Source organism: Melanostigma gelatinosum, assembly GCF_949748355.1.
Source record: "Melanostigma gelatinosum genome assembly, chromosome: 2".
NCBI lineage: Eukaryota > Metazoa > Chordata > Actinopteri > Perciformes > Zoarcidae > Melanostigma > Melanostigma gelatinosum.
Genome location: NC_136635.1, coordinates 32,149,874 through 32,155,880, shown reverse-complemented (window position 1 = coordinate 32,155,880; position 6,007 = coordinate 32,149,874).

The window sequence follows — 6,007 nt, the reverse complement described above, 5'->3', positions numbered from 1 at the left end:
GAGGTCTCACGAAGCAGGAAGGATACAGACTCAAGAAAATAGTTCACAAAGTGAACAAAGAACTGGACAAAGTGGGCACTAAGTGAGAGTCAGATCTCAGCCTACAGACAATTAAAGACACGTTTATGTGATTTGTTTAAACCGTTTTAAATGATAACGTATCGTGTTGATCAGAAAACAATTCTGTTTGTTTTGAGTAACAGTAGAACTCTGTAAATGGAACTTAACACAAACAAATAAAGATATATTTAACCTCTCTCTCTCTCTCTCTCTCTCTCTCTCTCTCTCTCTGTCTCTCTCTCTCTCTGAGTGGAAGGAGGTGTGCGGAGCTGCAGGAGCGGAGTTTTGAGAGCGAGAATTAACGTGTTTTTCGACATTTTTCTTCGTTGGGTAATGTTGGGGATGATAGTGTAGTGTAGTGTGGAGGGTTCACGGGGGTTGTGTGCACTTTTAGGGACTTTGTTTGGGGGTGTTTGTAGCCGATCAGCGCGAGCTGTCGGCGGCTAGGCGCCGCCATGGGCCTCATTGATTTGACCAGGAAGCACGGGGTGAGGATCCCGCCGCTGTTCGGGTGTTCGGTGGAGGAGATCAGTCTGGCAGTGGGTGAGCTTATCGGCCACAGCAGCGTGAAGTCCGCAGCACGGATGAACAGCGCTGTGGTCGTATTTTTAGATTGCGTAGAAGCTGCGGAAGTGGTGGCGGAGACCGGGGTGGAGGTGGGCGAGCTTTTCCTACCCGCTTACGCTCTCAGCTCACCGGCAGTACAAGTCACCGTATCGAACGTTCCTCCGTTCATTAGGAACGATGACATCATCAGAGAGCTGGCCAAACACAGGAAGGTGGTGTCTCCGGTTAGGAGAATGTCCTCTGGGTTTAAGTCCCCGCTGTTACAACACGTAGTGTCTCACAGGAGACAGGTCCGCATGATCCCCAGCAACAGGAGCAGGGAGGTAAACCTCGTGTTCAAAATCACTGTAGAGGACTTTGACTATGTCATTTTTGCGAAGACTGATAATTTTAAATGTTACAGCTGTGGGAAAGAAGGGCATATGAGCAGAGAGTGTCCTGGGCAAACCGGTTCTCATGAAGACCAGAACCAGAAAGGCACTGAGGAGGAGGACAGAGGGGAGAAGCAGGACGGACATGAGGAAACAAGTGGAGCTCAGGAGGCGAGGAGGGAGGAGACGGGTGCGGCCCAGGAGGTGAGGGTGGAGGAGACAAGTGTGGCCCAGGAGGTGAGGGGGGAGGGGACGGGGGCGGCCCAGGAGGTGAGGGTGGAGGAGACAAGTGTGGCCCAGGAGGTGAGGGGGGAGGCGATAAGTGTGGCCCAAGAGGTGAGGGTGGAGGGGACGGGTGTGGCCCAGGAGGTGAGGGTGGAGGAGACGGGGGTGGCCCAAGAGGTGAGGGTGGAGGAGACAAGTGGGCTGCAGGGAGTGAGGAAGAGTACTGGAGGACAGGTGGAGGAAGGTAGTGAGGTAGATATGGAGGAAGACGAGGAGCAGCTCAAGGTTCCTCGGCTGAAGAGAAAGAAGGGGGAAAATAGTGGAAACTCACAGGCCAAAAAAGTGGCGATGACAGGAAGTGTAGGTGCTGCTGAGAGTGAGCCCAGTCTGGAGAAGGACTCTGAATCCAGTCTGGAGAAAGATGCTGAATCCAGTCTGGAGAAAGACGCTGAATCCAGTCTGGAGAAAGACGCTGCTGCTGAAAGTGAGCCCTCTAAACACGAGGCCGGCAGCCGTAAGGACTCTGAAGGATACAGCGTGGAGGAGATACAGGAGTATCTGAAGAAAAGCAAGAACGTGAAAGGAGCCAGAGTGGAGGACTACCTCTCTGACACAGAGAAGCTCTCCAGCTCGGCCAGATCGCACATGAGGAGCAAGGACAGAGGAGGTCTCACGAAGCAGGAAGGCTTCAGACTAAAGAAGATAGTTCAGACAATAAGGAAGGAGATGGACAAAGATGGAGCTAAGTAAAGAGACCGGGGCCCACGTCCCCACACCGGCTGTTTCACGGACCGCTGGGGGACGGAGCCAGGACGGGCATCCAGGACGGCACGACCCAGGTCTCAGCAGCATGCTGTGACCCTCTGAGGTCTCCAGGTCTCAGCAGCATGCTGTGACCCTCTGAGGTCTCCAGGTCTCAGCAGCATGCTGTGACCCTCTGAGGACTCCAGGTCTCAGCAGCATGCTGTGACCCTCTGAGGACTCCAGGTCTCAGCAGCATGCTGTGACCCTCTGAGGACTCCAGGTCTCAGCAGCATGCTGTGACCCTCTGAGGACTCCAGGTCTCAGCAGCATGCTGTGACCCTCTGAGGTCTCCAGGTCTCAGCAGCATGCTGTGACCCTCTGAGGACTCAACCGGCGGAGCAGGAGTATCCTGAACTCCTGACTCTACAGATCAGTTTTCAGATCTAGGATTAAGTACAGAGCTGAATGAACTCAACGATTCTTGTACATATTGTGGAAAGACACTCTTTTGATTGTTTTTTGTTTTGTTTTTGTCGTGAAGAGTTGCTTCTAATCCATTGCCACGGCAACGATGTTTTGTTTGTTCATATTGTTTGGCAAAGTAAAATAAAGGTTTTTCTAAAAATCAAAATCTCTGTCTGTCTCTCTCTCTCTCTCTCTCGCTCTCTCTGTCTCTCTCTCTCTCTCTCTCTCTCTGTCTCTCTCTCTCTCTCTCTCTCTGTCTCTCTCTCTCTCTGTCTCTCTCTCTGTCTCTCTCTCTGTCTCTCTCTGTCTCTCTCTCTCTCTCTCTCTCTCTGTCTCTCTCTGTCTCTCTCGCTCTCTCTGTCTCTCTCTCTCTCTCTCTCTCTCGCTCTCTCTGTCTCTCTCTCTCTCTCTCTCTCTCTGTCTCTCTCTCTCTCTGTCTCTCTCTCTGTCTCTCTCTCTGTCTCTCTCTCTGTCTCTCTCTCTCTGTCTGTCTTGGTCTCTCTCTCTGTCTGTCTCTCTCTCTCTCTGTCTCTCTCTCTCACTCTCTCTTTCTTTTTTTATGTCTTTAATCAATTTGACATTGACACTTAACGTGTGTTTCAAACCTCGGAGGTCAAAGATTGTGAATATGGCGTGTTCACCTTCACCTGATAATGAACAGGTTCATTCTCTCTCAAGAAGCAAGTCATTGCACTAATGCACAAACAGCCGAGAACAACCGTTCAATGCCATCCTTCATCAGCAAGTTTTTATATTGTGACACGAAAAGTAATATTGGAAGGCGTTTAAAATAAGAATTTTTCTTTTTGATTGTATGAAGTGAACACAACACACTTCTGAGCATGCATTCACAGTTTCACAAAGTGGAACACAGTTTTAATGTTTGGGCACCAATTCTCCAAAGTGGGCTTTTATTCTTTCAATCAATGCATCCAAACAATGAAGAAGAACTACATTGGCATTTAGCAATATACTTAACAACTCCCCGGATAGCCAAATACGGGCTGCCGCCCCTTGTGGACTTCTTCCATGTGTAAGTTGCGGACGTTGTGTGCTACGGCACATCAACAGTCATGATAGTAAGCGATGATGAAGAAAGTTATAATGAACAAGTCTGTACCGGGCATTAACTGTTGCTGACAAACTGTTATGGCACAAATCTGACCAGAGTTCTTCATCAATTGTTATATTCAATTCTGATGCCGGTATGCTGCCCAGCACGAGTTGTTCTTTCATTTCCTCCTCCAGACTGATTTGATGCCAAACGGCACATTGTCACATTCTCATGTCAGGAGTGGAAAGTTTTTAATGATTAATAATAATTGCAAAATGTCCTTGCAATTACTGTCATGAACATGCTCCACCAGTGCACACCCACACGGATGTTTTGTTCTTTGAGTGATTGATTGTTGAGCACACTTTGAAAGTATCACCCAACGCTCCACTGACACCTTGCCAGGAATATTTGTCGGATTGTCACGGATAAGAAGTAGTGTCACTGCACCTCGAACTCAGCACATTTACTGTGCTGAAGCACAGTTTCAACTACTTATTCTGTATTTAAGAAGAAGTGCAGTTGTTTGCTCCTGTATACTTCTACTACACTCCATGTTAGAGGAAAATATTGTTCTTTTACTCCACAATCTGACATCTGGAGTTACTTTACAGATTAAGATTTCAACATAAAACATATGATGAAGAAGATATGATGCTGTGCTACAGATTAAACTATGCAGCAGTATGTGATTAACATATTCTTATATGTATATGTATATATATATATATATACATGACAGCAGATGAAATGCTTTCACACTCGTCTTCCCGTAAGTCCACGGCTGTCTGAGCTTCAGGACATTCTTGCTCGTCACATTCTTTTCTTACATGTCGAGTATAAATGATCGGAGATAAGAAAAGAGCACAACAATGATCAACTGTATCGCTGTCTTCACTTCAAACTGCAACTTTACTGACAGATGGTGAATTTAGATTTTATTTAGAAAAAGACATATTGTAGATCTCCATCAGCTGCACGAGTGGGTGAAGTCCGTACACCACTGTGTGAAGTCACTACGTATCAACATGATGACGTCCAGCCCGCTCTCAACTGATGGTGAATGAATCATGAAAAAGCCATTTTGTATTCTTAACAGTTGTTTGTATTTTTATGTTCATGCAAAAGTATGTGTGTTAAGCCCTTTAAAATGTTCACCATATGATGGAGTTAAGGTAATTGGTCATGTTGCAGAATGTGCTTTGATGTATGTTGTTCTCCTTTAAGTAGGTTTCAGCTTGTTCGGCTCTCATGGAGCAAGATGTGGAGCAACAATTTTTCTGAACGCAGATTAGAATTTTTAGTTACAGCCAGCAGAAGGTCCGTGTTTTGGTACTCCATTTATTGCATCAGGATTTTGTCAATTGTTTTGTTGACATGGAATAAAACTACTTTAAACTACGAGCTACGAGCCTCATCATTGGACAGCTAACAAGACAAGGCTAGTCTGCAACAACAAGGTAATTCAAAGTGCTTCACATGAAACCATTAAAAGCATAAAGGCAAAAGGTAAAGGAGATTTAAAACATACATTTGTGGGGTTTGAGGCACTGATGGTCTTTAAATGTCATTTATAAATGCTTTGTAAGCAGATAGTCCTCACTTTAGATGAGGTCACACAAAATACTACCTGAATTAATCATGAGTCGCAGTATTAATACGTGTTTATAAAGCATATATTAACATAGTCCCTAACCATTAGTGCAAATCATTATATATATATATAAATGCATGAATAATGTAGATCTAAATACGTTCTTAATCATTTACTTACACTTTAGAAATGATGTTATTAATCATTGACAACTCCTTAATTGGTTTGTAATATATATATAATACTTCATTTACAAATGGGGAATCCATCATTTATAAAGTATGAAAACACAATGAAACTGTCAGGATCCCTGTGTGACCCATTGTGTGTTTACCTCTGTTCCCCCTCCAATCTCCTCTCCTCATGTGTCTGTCATTCCCCTGTTTGTTTTTGTTATGCCATGTGCTTGGTGTTTTCTCGGACCCTGCCTCAGACTCCTCCCACTGCTACCGCCCTGATGGATGCAGCTGCAGACAATCTGGCTCGTTACCCGGCAGCATATCAGCCCTGGTCTTGCAGGCCTGGGTTGTCAGTCTGTATTGTCTTCTGCCTCGGTAGCGCCCGCCGTTTCGTGAGTTGAACCCCATGGTATCTTCCTGTGCTAATCTCTCTCCTCTCTGCTACGGGTGTAGAGTACTGGGCGATCTACGAACTCTCCGGTGTCGAGCCACGGGACTCACACCAGCAACCCACCTGTCTAAAATAGTGTCGAGCCACGGGACTCACACCAGCAACCCACCTGTCTAAAATAAACCTGTTTCATCGGACTCTGTCTCCTGTGGTCTGCATTTGGGTCCTACCCGTGAACTCCCGTGACAGAAACACATAATACACAAGCTTATTAATCAAGGATAAAACATTTATAACTGTTGATATTAATTGCATACTAACGAGTGTTAATGTGGGAACAATGCTTTATAGATGATG